This window comes from Salmo trutta, chromosome 32, assembly GCF_901001165.1.
Source record: "Salmo trutta chromosome 32, fSalTru1.1, whole genome shotgun sequence".
Taxonomy (NCBI): Eukaryota; Metazoa; Chordata; class Actinopteri; order Salmoniformes; family Salmonidae; genus Salmo; species Salmo trutta.
The window spans coordinates 29,548,512-29,571,750 of NC_042988.1; the positions used below are offsets into that span (position 1 = coordinate 29,548,512).

Genomic DNA, 23,239 nt, shown 5'->3' on the forward strand with positions numbered 1-23,239 from the left:
GAACAAAGACAGTAGATGAGAAATGAAGAGCTGAATTATAACCACCTGAACAAAAACAGTAGATGAGAAATGAAGAGCTGAATCATAACCACCTGAAAAAAGACAGTAGATGAGAAATGAAGAGATGAATTATAACCACCTGAACAAAAACAGTAGATGAGAAATGAAGAGCTGGATTTTAACCACCTGAACAAAAACATTAGATGAGAAATGAAGAGCTGAATTATAACCACCTGAACAAAAACAGTAGATGAGAAATGAAGAGCAGAATTATAACCACCTGAACAAAAACAGTAGATGAGAAATGAAGAGCAGAATTATAACCACCTGAACAAAAACAGTAGATGAGAAATGAAGAGCTGAATTTTAACCACCTGAACAAAAACAGTAGATGAGAAATGAAGAGCTGAATTATAACCACCTGAACAAAAACAGTAGATGAGAAATGAAGGAAAAGCTGAATTATAACCACCTGAACAAAAACAGTAGATGAGAAATGAAGAGCTGAATTATAACCACCTGAACAAAAACAGTAGATGAGAAATGAAGAGCTGAATTATAACCACCTGAACAAAAACAGTAGATGAGAAATGAAGAGATTATTTATAACCACCTGAACAAAAACAGTAGATGAGAAATGAAGAGCTGAATTATAACCACCTGAACAAAAACAGTAGATGAGAAATGAAGGAAGAGCTGAATTATAACCACCTGAACAAAAACAGTAGATGAGAAATGAAGAGCTGAATTTTAACCACCTGAACACAAACAGTAGATGAGAAATGAAGAGCTGAATTATAACCACCTGAACAAAAACAGTAGATGAGAAATGAAGAGCTGAATTATAAACACCTGAACAAAAACAGTAGATGAGAAATGAAGAGCTGAATTATAACCACCTGAACAAAAACAGTAGATGAGAAATGAAGAGCTGAATTTTAACCACCTGAACAAAAACAGTAGATGAGAAATGAAGAGCTGAATTATAACCACCTGAACAAAAACAGTAGATGAGAAATGAAGGAAAAGCTGAATTATAACCACCTGAACAAAAACAGTAGATGAGAAATGAAGGAATAGCTGAATTATAACCACCTGAACAAAAACAGTAGATGTGAAATGAAGGAAGGGCTGAATTATAACCACCTGAACAAAAACAGACGTGAAATGAAGAGCTGAATTATAACCACCTGAACAAAAACAGTAGATGAGAAATGAAGAGCTGAATTATAACCACCTGAACAAAAACAGTAGATAAGAAATGGAGAGCTGAATTATAACCACCTGAACAAAAACAGTAGATGTGAAACACAGGAAAGAGCAGAATTATAACAACCTGAACCAAAACAGTAGATGAGAAATGAAGGAAGAGCTGAATTATAACCACCTGAACAAAAACAGTAGATGAGAAATGAAGAGCTGAATTATAACCACCTGAACAAAAACAGTAGATGAGAAATGAAGGGCTGAATTATAACCACCTGAACAAAGACAGTAGATGAGAAATGAAGAGCTGAATCATAACACCTGAACAAAGACAGTAGATGAGAAATGAAGAGCTGAATTTTAACCACCTGAACAAAAACATTAGATGTGAAATGAAGAGCTGAATTATAACCACCTGAACAAAAACAGTAGATGAGAAATGAAGGAAAAGCTGAATTATAACCACCTGAACAAAAACAGTAGATGAGAAATGAAGAGCAGAATTATAACCACCTGAACAAAAACAGTAGATGAGAAATGAAGAGCTGAATTTTAACCACCTGAACAAAAACAGTAGATGAGAAATGAAGAGCTGAATTATAACCACCTGAACAAAAACAGTAGATGAGAAATGAAGGAAAAGCTGAATTATAACCACCTGAACAAAAACAGTAGATGAGAAATGAAGAGCTGAATTATAACCACCTGAACAAAAACAGTAGATGAGAAATGAAGAGCTGAATTATAACCACCTGAACAAAAACAGTAGATGAGAAATGAAGAGATTATTTATAACCACCTGAACAAAAACAGTAGATGAGAAATGAAGAGCTGAATTATAACCACCTGAACAAAAACAGTAGATGAGAAATGAAGGAAGAGCTGAATTATAACCACCTGAACAAAAACAGTAGATGAGAAATGAAGAGCTGAATTTTAACCACCTGAACAAAAACAGTAGATGAGAAATGAAGAGCTGAATTTTAACCACCTGAACAAAAACAGTAGATGAGAAATGAAGAGCTGAATTATAACCACCTGAGCAAAAACAGTAGATGAGAAATGAAGAGCAGAATTATAACCACCTGAACAAAAACAGTAGATGAGAAATGAAGAGCTGAATTTTAACCACCTGAACAAAAACAGTAGATGAGAAATGAAGAGCTGAATTATAACCACCTGAACAAAAACAGTAGATGAGAAATGAAGGAAAAGCTGAATTATAACCACCTGAACAAAAACAGTAGATGAGAAATGAAGAGCTGAATTATAACCACCTGAACAAAAACAGTAGATGAGAAATGAAGAGCAGAATTATAACCACCTGAACAAAAGCAGTAGATGAGAAATGAAGAGCTGATTTTTAACCACCTGAACAAAAACAGTAGATGAGAAATGAAGAGCTGAATTATAACCACCTGAACAAAAACAGTAGATGAGAAATGAAGGAAAAGCTGAATTATAACCACCTGAACAAAAACAGTAGATGAGAAATGAAGGAAAAGCTGAATTATAACCACCTGAACAAAAACAGTAGATGAGAAATGAAGGAAAAGCTGAATTATAACCACCTGAACAAAAACAGTAGATGAGAAATGAAGAGCTGAATTATAACCACCTGAACAAAAACAGTAGATGAGAAATGAAGGAAAAGCTGAATTATAACCACCTGAACAAAAACAGTAGATGAGAAATGAAGAGCTGAATTATAACCACCTGAACAAAAACAGTAGATGAGAAATGAAGAGCTGAATTATAACCACCTGAACAAAAACAGTAGATGAGAAATGAAGGAAGAGCTGAATTATAACCACCTGAACAAAAACAGTAGATGAGAAATGAAGAGATTATTTATAACCACCTGATCAAAAACATTAGATATGAAATGAAGGAAGAGCTGAATCATAACCACCTGAACAAAAACAGTAGATGAGAAATGAAGAGCTGAATTATAACCACCTGAACAACAACAGTAGATCAGAAATGAAGAGCTGAATTATAACCACCTGAACAAAGACAGTAGATGAGAAATGAAGAGCTGAATTATAACCACCTGAACAAAAACAGTAGATGAGAAATGAAGGAAGAGCTGAATTATAACACCTGAACAAAAACAGTAGATGAGAAATGAAGGGCTGAATTATAACCACCTGAACAAAAACAGTAGATGAGAAATGAAGAGCAGAATTATAACCACCTGAACAAAAACAGTAGATGAGAAATGAAGAGCTGATTTTTAACCACCTGAACAAAAACAGTAGATGAGAAATGAAGAGCTGAATTATAACCACCTGAACAAAAACAGTAGATGAGAAATGAAGGAAAAGCTGAATTATAACCACCTGAACAAAAACAGTAGATGAGAAATGAAGGAAAAGCTGAATTATAACCACCTGAACAAAAACAGTAGATGAGAAATGAAGAGCTGAATTATAACCACCTGAACAAAAACAGTAGATGAGAAATGAAGGAAAAGCTGAATTATAACCACCTGAACAAAAACAGTAGATGAGAAATGAAGAGCTGAATTATAACCACCTGAACAAAAACAGTAGATGAGAAATGAAGAGCTGAATTATAACCACCTGAACAAAAACAGTAGATGAGAAATGAAGGAAGAGCTGAATTATAACCACCTGAACAAAAACAGTAGATGAGAAATGAAGAGATTATTTATAACCACCTGATCAAAAACAGTAGATATGAAATGAAGGAAGAGCTGAATCATAACCACCTGAACAAAAACAGTAGATGAGAAATGAAGAGCTGAATTATAACCACCTGAACAAAAACAGTAGATCAGAAATGAAGAGCTGAATTATAACCACCTGAACAAAGACAGTAGATGAGAAATGAAGAGCTGAATTATAACCACCTGAACAAAAACAGTAGATGAGAAATGAAGGAAGAGCTGAATTATAACACCTGAACAAAAACAGTAGATGAGAAATGAAAAGCTGAATTATAACCACCTGAACAAAAACAGTAGATCAGAAATGAAGGGCAGAATATGAGGTGTATCCGGAACTACACTATTTATACAACATTTTGCAACTCTATGAAACATTATGCAACACTTTTGAACTGGTTGAATTTACCTGCCCCTTTTCCACTTCAGATTTTAGACCGTAAGAATGGCGAGCTCGATGAGCTGAAGACCATGTACAGAGCCAAGCAGAAGGAATCGGAGGAGAGTGTGAGCAAGCTGGAGAAGAAAGGTGAGAGGTCGTGGGGTCACGGTGGGGGTAGAGCCTGGAGGCAGACTCAAGGGGATATTTACACCAGTGTGTCTCTGCACACTCAGAGTAAAACCCAAGTTTAAACGCGGTGTTACTGTTACAGGGGGTGACCCCACTGGTGTGGCGCGATGCTACCCAGCTGTGCTCCTTCTAACAGCACGTTTATGAGACTCACTGATATTTCACACTTGTCATAAACACATTCTTTAGTGACAGTGCATGTTGTACAGTACACTTCCAGCACAGAGCGATTTAGTTGCAGATGTTCTCTATACTCAGCTTTAACCCATTGACACTATGGGAGATTGGAGATATTTTCAGTGCTGACATACGATATGAAACAACAATGACGAGGGCTACAAAGTATGTGACTTTCACAGAACTTGGTTGAAGTAGTGTGAAAGAAACAAACGCTATTTATGTATGTATGTGTGTTTGTGTGTGTGTAGCCCCTGAGGCTGGACCTTACTAAGTTCTCTGTCTGTGTGTGTGTGTGTTGTTTTTCCATCCACAGTTCAAAGCGTGGTGCGCGAGTCCCAGGTCATCCGCGAGAGCTAAGAGAAGCAGATCGGCGAGCTGAAGAAGACGTCAGATCAGAGCACCGACTCCCTGAAAAACGAGTGTGAGAAAAAGGTAAAGGAAAGTTGAAGGGCTGAAGTCGATTTCCAACCAGCCTTAGCCCCTGAGCACTCCTAAGCCTGAGGAAGGCTGCAATAGAAGGATTTGAAAGGGCGGAATCTGGGCTGACCTCAACCAAGCCAGGCTCACTATAGAGCTGGGAAATCTTTATTCTAGACATTTCTATGTAGGCTCACTCGGCCAGGCCTGTGTGGTTTTTTTTACAGAAAAAATTATGTTAGTACTTCTTCTCTAAATTGTCTTTTCAGTCCCGCTAACTCTAGTTAACTAAGCTGCTCAATGAGATCTTAATGACATTTCCCCTTGTCTGTTCAGGGTCACTAAGCATGTGATAGTGAAATCCATATGGGAAGCTCTGCTTAGATGTATGAGAAAAATGAACTCTCCTGCCCTCTTAAGGATCCACCCCTTTTTTTAAATGTTCACCTAAAATGACATACCCAAGTCTAACTGCCTGTAGCTCAGGACCTAAAGCAAGGATATGCATATTCTTGATACCATTTGAAAGGAAACACTTTGAAGTTTGTGGAAATGTGAAATTAATGTATGAGAATATAGCACATTAGATCTGGTAAAAGATAATACAAAGGAAAAAACATGCGCTTTTTTGTATTTTTTTTGTATCATCATCTTTGAAATTCAAGAGAAGGGCCATCATGTATTATTCCAGCCCAGGTACAATGTATCCAATGAACAATTGTATTTCTGTTCAAAATGTTGTATCAAGACTGCCCAAATGTGCCTAATTGGTTTATTAATAACTTTTCAAGTTCATAACTGTGTGCACTCCTCAAACAATAGCATGGTATTCTTTCACTGTAATAGCTACTGTAAATTGGACAGTGCAGTTAGATTAACAAGAGTTTAAGCTTTCTGACATCAGATATGTCTATGTCCTGGGAAATGTTCTTGTTACTTACAACCTCAAGCTAATCGCATTAGCCTATGTTAGCTCAACCGTCCTGTGTGTGGGACACCGATCCGTAAGAGGTTTTAAAATAAGGTCCCTCACCCCTGAAAAAGGGGTGACTTGATATATCTATTGAAATTGTGAGTGAGAGAGAGCGACGCAGGGAGAGACAGACTCAGAGAGACAGACGCAGAGAGAGAGAGACGCAGAACAGGCCAGAGTTGGTACAGTAGAATGTCTCTGATTGGACACCTGGGCCAGTGGAGGTAGCCAAGGTACCACACGTAGTAGCTGTGATAGGCTGACTGACGCTGTGGTATCTGTTGCCCCTCCTCCCCCCAGCTGCACGCGGCGGTGGCGAGCATGGAGCAAGAGAAGTTTGACCTGCAGAAGAAGCAAACAGAGAACATTCAGGTGCTGCTGAAGGACACCAACCAGAGGCTGGCCAAGATGAAGGCTGAGTATGGTGCCCAGACACAGGCTACCGTGAGTGGAGGAGGTGGGGGGGAGTTGGAGGAACACTGTTTTCACCATCAGTAACACTTACTGTATACACCCTCTGTCTCATGTTTGAACACGCCCCCTCATAAAATGTTTGCGGACAAACAGAGCTGACATGAAGGGTGAGGTGTCCTATCTTGTCACTTACAGTTGAAGTCGGAAGTTTACATACACGTACGTGTATACATTTCTTGTTATAAAACTATAGTTTTGGCAAGTCGGTTAGGATATCTACTTTGTGCATGACACAGGTAATCTTTCCAACAATTGTTTACAGACAATTTATTTCACTTATAATTCACTGTATCCCAATTCCAGTGGGTCAGAAGTTTACATACAGTAAGTTGACTGTGCCTTTAAACAGCTTGGAAAATTCCAGAAAATTATGTCATGGCTTTTGAAGCTTTTGATAGGCTCATTGACATCATTTGAGTCAATTGGAGGTGTACCTGTGGATGTATTTCAAGGCCAACCTTCGAACTCAGGGAATCTTTGCTTGACGTCATAGGAAAATCAAAAGAAATCAGCCAAGACCTCAGAATTGTATTTTTAGGCCTCCACAAGTCTGGTTCATCCTTGGGAGCAATTTCCAAATGCCTGAAGGTACCACGTTCATCTGTACAAACAATACTACGCAAGTATAAACAGCATGGGACCATGGAGCCATCATACCGCTCAGGAAGGAGACGCGTTCTGTCTCCTAGAGATGAACGTACTTTGGTGCGAAAAGTGCAAATCAATCCCAGAACAACAGCAAAGGACCCTGTGAAGATGCTGGAGGAAACAGGAACAAAAGTATATTTTATCCACAGTAAAACGAGTCCTATATCGACATAACCTGAAAGGCCGCTCAGCAAGGAAGAAGCCACTGCTCCAAAACCGCCATAAAAAAGCCAGACTACGGTTTGCAACTGCCCATGGGGACAAAGATCGTAGTTTTTGGAGAAATGTCCTCTGGTCTGATGAAACAAAAATAGAACTGTTCGGCCATAATGACCATTGTTATGTTTGGAGGAAAAAGGGTGAGGCTTGCAAGCCGAAGAACACCATCCCAACCGTGAAGCAGGTTGGTGGCAGCATCATGTTGTGGGGGTGCTTTGCTGCAGGAGGGACTGGTGCACTTCACAAAATAGATGGCTTCATGAGGGAGGAAAGTTATATGCTTATATTGACGCAACATCTCAAGACATCAGTCAGGAAGTTAAATCTTGGTTGGAAATGGGACTTCCAAATGGACAATGACCCCAAGCATACTTCCAAAGTTGTGGCAAAATGGCTTAAGGACAACAAAGTCAAGGTATTGGAGTGGCCATCACAAAGCCCTGACCTCAATCCTATTGACAATTTGAGGGAAGAACTGAAAAAGCATGTACGAGCAAGGAGTCCTACAATCCAGACTCAGTTACACCAGCTCTGTCAGGAGGAATGGGCCAAAATTCACCCAACTTATTGTGGGAAGCTTGTGGAAGGCTACCCAAAACGTTTGACCCAAGTTAAACAATTTAAAGGCAATGCTACCAAATACTAATTGAGTGTATGTTAACTTCTGATCTACTGGGAATGTGATGAAAGAAATAAAAGCTGAAATAAATCATTCTCTACTATTATTCTGACATTTTACATTCTTAAAATAAAGTGGTGATCCTAACTGACCTATAACAGGGACCTTTTACTAGGATTAAATGTCAGGAATTGTGAAAAACTAAGTTTAAATGTATTTGGCTAAGATGTATGTAAACGTCCGACTTCAACTGTACCTTCCACCTTGTAAAAGTCTCTCTGCCTTTGCATCTGTGTCCTGGGACCGAATCACATCTAACTTGAGAGTGTTGCTTTGTGTGTGTGTGTGTGTGTGTGTGTGTGTGTGTGTGTGTGTGTGTGTGTGTGTGTGTGTGTGTGTGTGTGTGTGTGTGTGTGTGTGTGTGTGTGTGTTAAGGACCTAAGGTGGGACAAAGTAGGGGTGGGGGATTAGGTATGGATGATCAGCAACAGGGGCCATTCAGACACAGTACAGTACTTCATGAATTTAGCTTCTCTTATGACATTCAGCAGCTTTCACAATTAACGTGTACATACGCACACACACACACACACACTTTCTCTCACTTTCTCTCACACATGCAGACATTTTCATTCAATAGCTTTCACAGGTAAAGTGTACTCCTACCCATACACACACACACACTTTCTCTTTTTCACTATCTATCTATCTATCTCTCTCTCTCACACACACACACACACACACACATATGCGCGCTCCCACGTGCAGCGAGATAGTCTGTCAGCAGGATGGAATTTAAGAAGCATCAAAAGCGGGCCGTGCGAGGCCGGGTAGACCCCTCTTTAATAATTAAACACAGTCTATAGCCAGGTGAGGCCTGCAACATGAAAGGGCCCTCCTTCACTGGAAATGAGTTGCTCTACCCATGTTAGTTTAGGCTGACCTCCACACAGAGGTACACATGCACGGGTGTGCACACACTCACACTCACAAACACACACACCCCTGTTCTCTTCATAAGAAATGTCAGCTGAGGTGAGGTAGCTCTGAACTCCCCCTCTCTATTTGATGTCTCAGTATCGAAGCTCTCTGAATTATTTTGTTTGTCTTTCATCATGCAACCGTGTGCAGTGTTTCTGGTGCTTGCCAAAAAACAAAAGGTGAAGTGAAGTTTATCAAAGCTTCCTGACAGAGTGAGAGTTTCAACATATAACACACACATTTTCACATAGGCTTCTTACCCAAATAAAGGTGTTTTGACACCTGTAATTGTTTTTCGAACTTATCTGGTGTCTAGAACAGTTCAGGTAGAGCAGCTGCGAGTGTGTATGTCAACATGAAGACAAGATGAAATATGACTGAAACCTCTTTGTGTGTGTTTGTCTGTGTGTGTCAACAGAGACAAAGAGAACAGAGCATGTCCCTGACAGGCCACTACAGTATTCCTGTACCATAACAGCATCTTTAGCTGCATCACACACACCCACAGGTGGCATACAAATACTCCAAGTCTTCTGCTGATGTGTAATATGAGGCAATATGTTTAAGTCTTCTGCTGGTGTATAATATGAGGGAATATGTTTAAGTCTTCTGCTGGTGTGTAATATGAGGGAATATGTTTAAGTCTTCTGCTGGTGTGTAATATGAGGGAATATGTTTAAGTCTTCTGCTGGTGTGTAATATGTGGGAAGATGTTTAAGTCTTCTGCTGGTGTGTAATATGTGGGAATATGTTTAAGTCTTCTGCTGATGTGTAATATGTGGGAATATGTTTAAGTCTTCTGCTGATGTGTAATATGTGGGAATATGTTTAAGTGAGAACACCTCTTTAACTGGCATTGGTAGGTCATCCATCACTGAATATTGAATCTGTTATATTATGTTATGCAACTTCTCTTTGATAAAAATTTTAAGACCCATTTTATCCTAGTTAAATCTATGAAGGACTCAGGAGAGCGAAGCTAATATGTAGCCTGTCACTACACACTTGTCACTTTGTGTCTGTCTCTCTGAAGGAGCCCATTAGTGGAGTTCAGTGCCGGTAATGTAACGTGCTGCTAACACCTGGTGCTCAGGGGAGTGCTCCAAACACACACACACACACACGCACACACACACACACACACACACACACACAGCCTCTCCGTCTCATCCCATGCCAGGGCGTTAAGTGTCAGCACACGTCCTGGCTCAGTCCCCCTTCGTTCCCCCTTCATTTTCTTAAGGCACTCTTGTTGGCCGCTTGCAGGCAATTTACAAAGAACCCCTCTCACGGGGCCTGACGGCGCTGGCCGTCCCTCTCCGTCCCAAAAACACAGAGTTCTCCTGTCTCAGTCAGCTCTCATCTGTTAGAGAGGACTGCACGCTCCCCATCCAGCCTCTCTGTCATCACTTGTATCAATCTGCGAATGCACTGCATTCCAAACTGTCACACAGAGAGTAGGTGGTTGAATCAACTGTTTTTATTAGGACACTAGTGGAAGCATCACCCAGCTTGCACATTTGGTTCCTTAGAAGTTTTGGGAACGTATGTTTTTGGTTTCCCATTGGTTCTGGGAACGAAGCCATCAGTTTCCTGACCGGTAAAACGTTTTTAAAATGTAGCCTGTTCTGGGACCGTACATTTTTTTGTTGTAGGGAGGTTCTGATAACATTTTACTATGGTTTCCTGAAAGTTTTCTTGGGAGGTTTTATTAACGTTCTAACGGAAATTCTAGATTATTTTGAGGTTTTTGAATAACTTTCACTGAAAGTTTCAGTAAGACTTTTATTAACAGTACTAGCTTAGTTTGGGTTAACTTTTTTTTAACTCTAAGCACAGAAAGGATGCATGAACATTTTCTTAGGCATTAGTCATGCAAATACATAATTTTTTATTGTGGCACGGCGTCAGTGAGATTCAAACCTATGATCTTCTGTTCTCCATCTATAGAACTAGTCCACTGTGCCACCAGGATAGAGAGCTAGCATGCCATGTTTTTTGAACTCTTACAAAGCTGTTCATTTTAGTATATTCAAACAGACACCATTTCAAAGTCAACAAGCACTCATGAAGATCAGGTGTGGATAATTAGTGGTCGTGGCCAACAAACCTGAACAAACTTAACAAGATAGAGAACAGAGTTTTGTTGACGCTGAGAACGAAATTAATGTTTTTCAATAACATTCTTAGAATGTTCTTTGAATGTTACTTATGTTTTCTAGTGTTTTTTATGGAAAGTTGTATTAATGTTCTGAGAACATGACTAAATAGAACCATGAGGAAATCTGCAGTAAACGTTATGCTGAAGTAAGATCTTTAAACAGGTCAACATTCACAAGGCCGCAGGGCCAGACGAATTACCAGGACGTGTACTCAGAGCATGCTGGTAAGTATCTTCACTGACATTTTCAACCTGTCCCTGACCGAGTCTGTAATACCTACGTTTCAAGCAGACCACCATAGTCCCTGTGCCCAAGAACGCCAAGGTAACCTGCCTAAATGACTACCGCCCTGTAGCTCTCACATCTGTAGCCATGGAGTGCTTTGAAAGGCTGGTCATGGCTCACATCAACACCATTATCCCAGAAACCCTAGACCCACCCCAATTTGCATACCGCCCCAACAGATCCACAGATGACGCAATCTCTATTGCACTTCACACTGCCCTTTCTCAACTGGACAAAAGGAAACCCTACGTGAGAATACTGTTTGTTGACTACAGTTCAGCGTTCAACACCATAGTGCCCTCAAAACTCATCACTAAGCTAAGGACCTGGGACTAAACACCTTCCTCTGCATCTGGATCCTGGACTTCCTGACGGGCCGCCTCCAGGTGGTAAGGGTAGGCAACAACACATCTGCTATGCTGATCCTCAACATGGGGCCCCTCAGGGGTGCGTGCTTAGACCCCTCCTGTACTCCCTCTTCACCCACACCACTGCATGGCCATGCAAGATTCCAACACCATCATTAAGTTTGCAGATGACACAAGTGTGGTAGTCCAGATCACCGACAACGATGAGCCAGCCTATATGGAGGAAGTGAGAGACCTGGCAACCACTCCTTCAACATGATCAAGCCACAGGATCTGATTGTGGACTACAGGAAAAGGAAGGCCAAGCACACCCCCATTCTCATAGACAGGGGTTGTAGTGGAGCAGGTCAAGAGCTTCAAGTTCCTTGGTCCACATCAGCAACAAACTATCCATGGTCCAAGCACACCAAGACAGTCGTGAAGAGGGCACAACAACACCTATTCCCCCTCAATAGACTGAAAAGATTTGGCATGGGTCCTCAGATCCTCAAAGTTATACAGCTGCACCATCGAGAGCATCTTAACTGGTTGCATCACTGCCTGGTATGGCAACTGCTCGGCATCTGACCTCAAGGCGCAACTATCCTGCACCATTCCCAGAACGTTGTGGGAAGGGTGTATGCAAAACAACCGTAGGACCACCACACTCTCACCAAGCTCTAAGAAACAAATGGTTCTCAGAATGTTATGTGCTAGCTGGGCAGTCACGATCAGCTGGGTCATGGTCATTAATCACCAAACAGAAGAAAACAGGGAGGGACTATGTGGACATTTTTGTTTTCCTATGCAAAATGTTTTGCTATGATGTATCCTAATGAACACGCCCCTGGACTTTGTTTGATCACCCTCGATTGAGTTTAGAATGAGGGTGTCTTTATGATTGGTAATCTGGAGCGGTTGTCTGGTTTATGAAGAATGGGATTAGAGGATGGATTACGTAGGCCAAGAGCAATGAGCTCAACTTCTGTCTGCCCTTTAAACTTGTATTGTGAGGAGGCAGAACTAGGCAGAGCAGGAGAAAGCGAAAGAAACAGCAGCTTGGGGAGAGAGAAAAACGCTTTCGGGAACAAGAGAGAAGATGTTTTCATAGGCAGACGGAACAGTTGACTTTTTGAAGTCTATTTCTTTAACTTTCTCTTTGAGACTTTGCAGAGGGAACGAAGAGCCTACAGATTCATCAGATGTGTCTTTTAAAACAGTCCCACCTGATAGGATCTATCCCTGGTGCACTGAGGACTTTGATGTCTGCTTAGCTGAGAGTTGGAGAATCTGGTTGCTGAGAAACACAGTCGGTTCAGGCTGACTGTAGAATTGAGCATGAGTTCAGTTGGGTAAACTGTGGTGTGGTGCTGGGATAGTGGGTTTCAGGCCAGAGAAGGCTGGTGGGAGGAGCTTCAGGTGGACGGACTCAGTGCAATAACTAGAATGGAATCAATGGAACAAAGTCAAACGTGATTTCCATATGTTTGATACCGTTCCATGTATTCTATTCCTGTGTTTATAATGAGCCCGTCCTCCTATGGCTCCTCCCACCAGCCTCTTCTGATACTGGTAAATGGCTTTGGTTGATGCTGTTGAACAGTGGGGTGAAACAGAGTTGTACGGGACCTGCTATCTTAATTTGATCACTGTTGTCGCAGAGAATTTTCCTATTCAGCAGGAAATGCAAATTGTAGTGTATTCAAGGTTTAAAAAGGCTTCTAACGTTTCTGATTTCCACTTAAAAATGTCAGCCTTGATTTGCCCTAATGAAAAATGTATCACAAAAATGTCCATTAATTATAATCCACATAATAATTTCAGGATTATTTTCCTGCTGTGAGAAGCAGGGTCCTATTAAGATGGCGCATCTGTAACAGAATTGTTCATCTTGATGGTGGTCAATGATGTTCATGCTGTCTCATGCTGATGGTCCTCTCCCACTGTATAGGAGCAGACAGTGATGTTCATGCTGTCTCATGCTGATGGTTCTTTCCCACTGTATAGGAGCAGACAGGGATGTTCATGCTGTCTCATGCTGATGGTCCTCTCCCACTGTATAGGAGCAGACAGTGATGTTCATGCTGTCTCATGCTGATGGTCCTCTCCCACTGTATAGGAGCAGACAGTGATGTTCATGCTGTCTCATGCTGATGGTCCTCTCCCACTGTATAGGAGCAGACAGGGATGTTCATGCTGTCTCATGCTGATGGTCCTCTCCCACTGTATAGGAGCAGACAGGGATGTTCATGCTGTCTCATGCTGATGGTCCTCTCCCACTGTATAGGAGCAGACAGTGATGTTCATGCTGTCTCATGCTGATGGTCCTCTCCCACTGTATAGGAGCAGACAGTGATGTTCATGCTGTCTCATGCTGATGGTCCTCTCCCACTGTATAGGAGCAGACAGTGATGTTCATGCTGTCTCATGCTGATGGTCCTCTCCCACTGTATAGGAGCAGATAGGGATGTTCATGCTGTCTCATGCTGATGGTCCTCTCCCACTGTATAGGAGCAGACAGTGATGTTCATGCTGTCTCATGCTGATGGTCCTCTCCCACTGTATAGGAGCAGACAGTGATGTTCATGCTGTCTCATGCTGATGGTCCTCTCCCACTGTATAGGAGCAGACAGTGATGTTCATGCTGTCTCATGCTGATGGTCCTCTCCCACTGTATAGGAGCAGACAGTGATGTTCATGCTGATGGTCCTCTCCCACTGTATAGGAGCAGACAGTGATGTTCATGCTGATGGTCCTCTCCCACTGTATAGGAGCAGACGGTGAGGAGAAGACCCCACACCACGGTCACCCACATCCACCCACTCACTGTTCTCTTCCCAAACCTTACATGAAAAGAAGGAAAAGTCTCACCCCAAAATACACAGACAGCCCCCAACTAATTTACCGACCCAATCCAACAGAGTTCCCTAGTCTAACCCCCAGCTCCAGCCTCTGTTTGAGCCAAGCAGTAGGCCCTTATAGTAGTGAGTGGTGCTGACTGTGTGTATGTCTGTGTTGAGTATGTCTGTGTTGTGTTGTCCAGGAGGGTGTATGTAAAACAACAACCGTAGGACCACCACACTCACCAAGCTCTAAGAAACAAATGGTTGTCAGAACGTTGAGCATGTCTGTGTTGTGTTGTCCAGGAGGGTGTCTCTGCTGAGGGAGAAGGAGCAGCAGAGTGAGCAACATGAAGACATTCTGCAGAAGCTCTAGAACAAACATGAGACTGACATCAGCCACTTCCAACAGGAACACACACTCTCTGCTGCTAAGGTAGCCAACGGCATGTGCTACTAGACTAAACTACTGTAGAATACTACTGCACTGCGACAGTATCATTGCCCAACATGGTACGCAGCAACATCTGGATGTGCGTGCAAAACAAGTTCAACATTCACTTTCTGCTACCATTTCTGTCTAGCCGTCCGCACATACAAATTGATGCATACGTTCAATAAATCCAACGTATGTACCACACAGAACGCACCGCGACTGCCTCTGCAATGCAGTGCTGCAAGGCAAACACAGTGTTCCATTGGAAATTAATGTACTTCTGGTGTACCAAAATACAACGACTCTGTCGGTGTGATCGAGGCGTAAGGTAGCCATCCAAATGAGTATAGAAGTATTCGGCCCCCTTGAACTTTTCGACCTTTTGCCACATTTCAGGCTTCAAACATAAAGATATAAAACTGTAATTGTTTGTGAAGAATCAACAACAAGTGGGACACAATTATGAAGTGGAACGAAATGTATTGGATATTTCAAACTTTTTTAACAAATAAAAAACTGAAAAATTGTCCGTGCGAAATTATTCAGCCCCTTTACTTTCAGTGCAGCAAACTCTCTCCAGAAGTTCAGTGAGGATCTCTGAATGATCCAATGTTGACCTAAATGACTAATGATGATAAATAGAATCCACCTGTGTGTAATCAAGTCTCCGTATAAATGCACCTGCTCTGTGATAGTCTCAGAGGTCCGTTTAAAGCGCAGAGAGCATCATGAAGAACAAGGAACACACCAGGCAGGTCCGAGATACTGTTGTGGAGAAGTTTAAAGCCGGATTTGGATACAAAAAGATTTCCCAAGCTTTAAACATCCCAAGGAGCACAAACGATAATATTGAAATGGAAGGAGTATCAGACCACTGCAAATCTACGAAGACCCGGCCGTCCCTCTAAACTTTCAGCTCATACAAGGAGAAGACTGATCAGAGATGCAGCCAAGAGGCCCATGATCACTCTGGATGAACTGCAGAGATCTACAGCTGAGGTGGGAGACTCTGTCCATAGGACAACAATCAGTCGTATACTGCACAAATCTGGCCTTTATGGAAGAGTGGAAAGAAGAAAGCCATTTCTTAAAGATATCCATAAAAAGTGTCGTTTAAAGTTTGCAACTAGCCACCTGGGAGACACACCAAACATGTGGAAGAAGGTGCTCTGGTCAGATGAAACCAAAATCAAACTTTTTGGCAACAATGCAAAATGTTATGTTTGGCGTAAAAGCAACACAGCTCATCACCCTGAACACAACATCCCCACTGTCCAACATGGTGGTGGCAGCATCATGGTTTGGGCCTGCTTTTCTTCAGCAGGGGCAGGGAAGATGGTTAAAATTGATGGGAAGATGGATGGAGCCAAATACAGGACCATTCTGGAAGAAAACCTGATGGAGTCTGCAAAAGACCTGAGACTGGGACGGAGATTTGTCTTCCAACAAGACAAGACAATGATCCAAAACATAAAGCATCAAATAAATCTACAATGGAATGGTTCACAAATAAACATATCCAGGTGTTAGAATGGCCAAGTCAAAGTCCAGACCTGAATCCAATCGAGAATCTGTGGAAAGAACTGAAAACTGCTGTTCACAAATGCTCTCCATCCAACCTCACTGAGCTCAAGCTGTTTTGCAAGGAGGAATGGGCAAAAATTTCAGTCTCTCGATGTGCAAAACTGATAGAGACATACCCCAAGCGACTTACAGCTGTAATCGCAGCAAAAGGTGGCGCTACAAAGTATTAACTTAAGGGGGCTGAATAATTTTGCACACCCAATTTTTCAGTTTTTTATTTGTTAAAAAAGTTTGAAATATCCAATAAATTTCATTCCACTTCATGATTGTGTCCCACTTGTTGTTGATTCTTCACAAACAATTACAGTTTTATATCTTTATGTTTGAAGCCTGAAATGTGGCAAAAGGTTGAAAAGTTCAAGGGGGCTGAATACTTTCGCAAGGCACTGTAGTTACCCTCCTGTCAAATCAATAATCACTATTTGTGTCAATACAATACTCTCATATCAAATTGAGATTATATTGCTGACCTCTTATTTAGTGTATGGGCTCTAAATAAACAAAGGAAGACTGTCACTTTGTCTTAATGGGGAGCGTCCTTTCCTCTGTGTCTTACTCTACATAACTATGTAGGCCTACCGTGCCTAAAGTCAACTCTGTGAAACCTAAAGTCTGATCCAGCGGCCCTAGTTCCACAAACTGACTGTGGTTCAATGGGAGAGATAAAAGCCTGGGACCCACATGGTCCTGGCTAGATCCCCTTCTTCCCTTTGATATGTTATGTCCTGCCTGTAAACTCAAAGCTGAGATTAACAGGTCAGACTACTGCAGGTCACAGGGTCCACAGGGCTCAGTGGCTGTGGGGAGGAAGGGTGGAGTGCAAAGGTCAGGGGCATTCGGAGGAGTGAGGGTTTGATATTTAGGGGAGATGGGGGTTCAAATCAAATGAAATCACATTTTATTGGTCACATACGCATATTTAGCAGATGTTTTTGCGGGTGTAAGGAGGGAGAGCTGGGGTGGTGGCATGAAGTTGCCCAATTTAAGGCCATAGGGGACGGGAGATGAAGTCTTGTCCATCCGAAAAGCCATACTCAGTCGCCCCAGCTAAATCCAGCAAGGACCTTAATTGCTGCCAGACAGCAATGGCAGCGACCCTTCTCTCATTTCAAGCCTCCCTTCAAAGTCAATGTGTTGTCATAAAAAATCCCACCATCTAATGAGTTGGTCTGGGCCAGGCCAGAGTTAGGTGGGTGAAGATCAGGTTTAAGATGCAGGTCCACACACCTGGTTCATCTTCAAAGTAAAGCCCCCATGTTGAAGGGCATAGCAGTCAGTCATAAAGAGGGGTGGGGGAGGTAACAGGGCTGTGTGTTTCAGGTCAGGCACCTCTGCATCGGGGGACTGATACACCTGCAAGCTAGCTAGCTACCAGATCTGGGTCTCTGTTAGCAGGGTCATGGTGAGGGTCAATGCCATTTCACCTTCTGTTGTTTAATCTTTGTGTGACTGAAGTAAGTTGTTAGTTGAAAAAACAGTTAAATAGCTGCATCAAATGTTTTGAGTGCACAGCCTTTCTCCAGCTCCCAGTAAACTTGATGAAAGAATCTGTCTGTTTGTACATTCTTAAACGCCTATCAGGAGATGGGCCCAGATGGCAGCTTGATGATGGGTGGAGATAAGAGGTCAGGGAGAGGCAACCCCAGGCCCCAGGTGGATAAGGTCATGGAAAGGGGGGCTTGCTGAATGATGGACCTGCTGTCATAGTGTCTGTCTCTGTTTCTACCCCTCTCACACTCTCTCACTCACACAATCACACAGGTGCGTGTCCTACACAACGAGGCGGAGAAAGAAAGAGAAGAGGCCAAGAAGAAGATCTCCAAACTTGAAGAGTCACTGAAGTGAGTAGCAAAACACTGTAAATCAAATGTCTGTTTTCTTCTTTCATTTCGTCACTACTTGGGGACTTGCCATTCAGTTTGGTTCAGAACACATCAGAAACATGGGATTTGTTCACACACATCACCAACCCACAAACCCACAATCCCAGCATATGAAAAATGTCTCACAGCGAGCCAACGCAGGCTTCCATCCATGCAATTATACAATGATACAATCCCCCCAAAGTAACTGATTTAGAAAAATGCTTAAGCACTCAGACAGTGCTAGTTACAGGGCCCGGGATACAGCTATAATTTGCAGAGCTCACCCTTGTGCAGTAATTGAAAACTGCAGTGGATATTTGAAGCTATATGAAATGTTGTCACTTTTAGTCTCTCCATATGTGCCTGTCTGACACATGCTGAAACATAGGAACCTCCATAGAGAGTTCCCATATCTGTGCTGTGCAGCGTCCCCAGTTGTGGGGCAGTGCCGAATTCCGTATTGTTGTACACCTCTCCTGTCTCAGATCTACAATGGTTGTGTCCGAATACCCATACTAGCATATTAAACTGCATACTATATACTCATCGTTGCGTACTATTTAGCACGCACCGTTTAGTAAAAAGTATTTTTTTAAATTCAACCAGCCTGATAATAGATAATTTCCAATTCCATGAATTTATCTAAATGCTGAATAGAGTAGGAATGGAGTTATAGGCCTACTCAGTCTGCCTATAACCAGCCTATCACATTTGTCCTACACTGAGCGTACAAAACATTAAGAACACCTTCCTAATATGGAGTTGCACCCCTCTCTTTTGCCCTCACAACAGCCTCAATTCATCGGGGCACGGACACTACAAGGTGTTGAAAGCCTTCCACAGGTGTTCTTAATGTTTTGTATACTGTGTATAATGTAGTAGACCCATATAGCACATTTATCCTATTTACAAAGAACTGAAGACAGAAACTGATAAATTGGGAACCACTGGACAGCAACATAATGAACTAAAGCACTGATCATTGGGAACGAGATCAGAATGACTGCTAAGGCTTGATCCACAAATTAAATAGGTAGCCTACAAAACCATACTTGATTTTCAAAAATTCACATAGTATAAAACATAATATTTTCACATACTGAGAATGTGTCATGCGCGATTGCATTATTTCCTGCTATTTGTTGATTTAGGTAGCGCATTTCCCATATCTAAATGATAAGCTGTTGTCAAAGCCAAAATTAGTATGGCATCCGGGCATTTAAAGTATACTCGATTTCCGCAATGTTGCATACTATTATACAAAAAAAATATGCGTACTCAAACAGCCTACCATTTAGGATGCAAGTATGGGTATTTGGACAAGGCCAGTGTGTCCTCCAGATGTGTTGTTAGCAGTGATCCCGGGATCACTGAGGCCGCACTGGGAGGGAGGGAGGGAGGGAGGGAGGGAGGGAGGGAGGGAGGGAGGGAGGGAGGGAGGGAGGGAGGGAGGGAGGGAGGGAGGGAGGGAGGGAGAGGCGCCTTGGCATACCTGGTCACTCTATTTCATGTCAATTAGGCTTTCTTTTGTTCTCTCGTCCCTCTCTTTCTCTCGTTCTTGTTCTCTTACTCCGTCTCTCTCGCTCTCTTTGTCTGGAATTAGTAAGAACCGCAGCAGCCTCGTTTGACATGTTATACAGTCTGACATGTCACCCACCATCCTTCCCACCTATGATGTCATTGGTTTTGTTTGTTTACTTGTCTCAGTTGGCTGTAGCCTGTGAGATTCCACACCGCTACTTTTCTATCCTCACTTCATACTGCATCGTTTGTAGTCATCACGTCGTATGCCCATATTTGGCAAGTCTGTTAACGAGCAGGTGACCTCATCTGTGACAAGGGGCTGTGGTTGGAGCCAGGGCTTTGGCTACATCCCAATACTCTTACATGGCCTCATTTCCTAAATCATTTTACTTAAGACCATTGGTCATTGATGTAAAATCTTTTAATGGTCAAAAATATTATAATGTCTAACCAAACATGGGCTTTTCCTTTACTGCCTTCTGCTACACTATTCCAGCTACAATCACATCTCATCCCCCATGCACCCCTCCCATCTCATCCCCCCTGCACCTCTCCCTCCATCCCTCCCTTCCTCTTTCCATTCCTCGTACATTTCTCCCTCTCTCCATCCCTCCCACCAGATGTTTGGCTGACTGAGCTCCTCCTATCAGGCGTTCCCTCCTCCCCTCCTCTTCTTTTCTCAGTCTGCTATCGTTCCATTACAGTAGAGTACAGTCAGAGCACTGCTGACAGGCTAGGCAGGGCCAGGTCTAATCCAGGGCCTCCTAATGCTGCATGCATTCCTCACACTAATTAATACCATACATTACCTCATTACCGGCTCATACACAGATTACACTTCCTCTAATGAAAGTAGAATGTGTTCTGCACAATTAAAAGCTCACACAATCTAAACTCACTCAATCCTAATGGCCCGGAACGCAGCCCCAGTCCCAGTTTTAGCATCAGCTCCTGCCCCAGACCAAGTCACAGTCCTAACCTCTGTCCCAGTCTCCTAATGGCCCCGGAACACAGCCCTGCCCCAGACCAAGTCTCAGCCCTAACCTCTGCCCCAGTCTCCTAATGGCCCCGGAACACAGCCCTGCCCCAGACCAAGTCTCAGCCCTAACCTCTGCCCCAGTCTCCTAATGGCCCCGGAACACAGCCCTGCCCCAGACCAAGTGACAGCCCTAACCTCTGCCCCAGTCTCCTAATGGCCCCGGAACACAGCCCTGCCCCAGACCAAGTCTCAGCCCTAACCTCTGCCCCAGTCTCCTAATGGCCCCGGAACACAGCCCTGCCCCAGATCCAGTCAAGCCTGTTTACCGTACTCTACTCTCGACTAGGGCTGTGGCCGTCATGACATTTTTTCAGCCGGTGATTGTCAGGCAAATAACTGCCGGTCTCCCGGTAATTGACCGTTAATTAACATAAACACATTTAGCATCTTCTGACTTCCACACATAGCCTACAAGCCACTGATGCAGACCTTTGGAAGATCTACATTTTAAAAAGTCTAATAAATCCATGTAATATAGCCTATACCATCACAATAAATCCATTATTTATTTTAGACAGGTCTAAAGAAACATGATATGAAGAAAATGTAGTCTAGTTCAGAAGAACACAATAGCATACTCTGAGTTGTCCATATGTTAAGCCCTGATCTGACTATGCGATATGGCTGTGGGCTACACTACTGTAATTTCCGGACTATTAAGCGCACCTGAATACCCACTGAATTTTAAAAAATAAAAAATATTTTGAACATAAATAAGCCGCACATGTCTATAAGCCGCAGGTGCCTACCGGTACATTGAAACAAATGAACTTTACACAGGCTTTAACGAAACACGGCTTGTAACAAAAATAAATAGGCTTTAATGAAACACGGCTTGTAACAAAAGTAAATAGGCTTTAACGAAACACGGCTTGTAACAAAAAATAAAAAATTTGCAGTAATCTTTAGTTGTCTTTTTGCACAGAGTCAATTCCTCACGCTGCTGTTTCCAACGTCTTATCATCGACTCATTAAGACCAAGCTCCCGTGCAGCAGCTCTATTTCCTTTTCCAACAGCCAGATCAATCACCTTCAACTTGAAAGCTGCATCATATGCATTTCTCCGTGTCTTTGCCATGATGAGGGTGACAAAATGACTACCGTAATCAGAATGATGGGAAGTTTGAGAGTGCTCGATTTAATCTAAACAGTAAACAAAAAGTTGTTTGACCTTAACCCGTTCGGCATTTTCATTGGTCTAATGAAAGCTTCATGCCGCCAAAAAACTGAGCACGTCACAGAATGTGTTTTTTTTGGGGGAAAAAATGGAAGCGGGAAATATCTATATATTAGCCGCGTCATTGTTTAAGCTGCGATGTTCAAAGCGTGGGAAAAAAAGTTCCGGCTTATAGTCCGGAATTTACGGTAGTTTATTAAGCAGACAAGATTTGCTTAGAATTCCTTGGCATTATTCCATATTATTTTATAGTATGAAGAATACAATTGAACATTAGGATATTTTATCCAAATGATTCGAGGGAGTGCGCACATGAAAATATTTTGTGTTGAGCGGTTAACAAAGAAACTGGTACTCCTATATGCTTAATTTAGAGTTATTTATATAACTTTAATTGTGATACAAATGTTGGGCTATATGTTTTCATTTTTAATACATTCTAAGGCTTCGTGATGCGACTCTAATGATGATTTGAAAAAATTGCATGAAAGGCTTGAGCTCTGCTTAGTTTTTTTGCACAGGCTGTACACACTTCATCAGTCTCTCATTCACAATTTGAGTACTTGATAATGCCTTGAATTTCCTGGTGCATCCTCTTTGTGTCCCCCCTAAAAAAAATCCATGCCTTTTGTGGCCCTTGGGCTAAATATAATAATTAGAATTCCCTTCTCCCGGCGGCGTACTCCAAAGCACCTCTCACTCACATGGATCTCTCAGATAGCTCAATTCTTATTAGCCAATGCCCATCACGTGATTGGGTCTTTCTCACAGGCTACAAGGTAAGACAGACACATCGGGGAACGTAACTGTGCGCGTCCTTATTCAATTTACAATGACAGCCTACCCCGGCCAAACCTGGACGACACTGGGCCAATTGTGCACCGCTCTATGGGACTTCCAATCACGGCCGGATGTGAAACAGTAATCTTGAAAATGTGAGGAATGTGTTTTTCTATGATTTTAATGTGAGTTCTACACCTGACATGTGAGTTTGATGTGGTTA

At 42.3% G+C, this 23,239-nt stretch overlaps 1 pseudogene; it reads left to right on the forward strand.

Moving 5' to 3' along the window:
* Positions 1-23,239, forward strand: part of LOC115170712 (centrosomal protein of 112 kDa-like) — a 185,872-nt pseudogene that overhangs the window by 22,432 nt on the left and 140,201 nt on the right.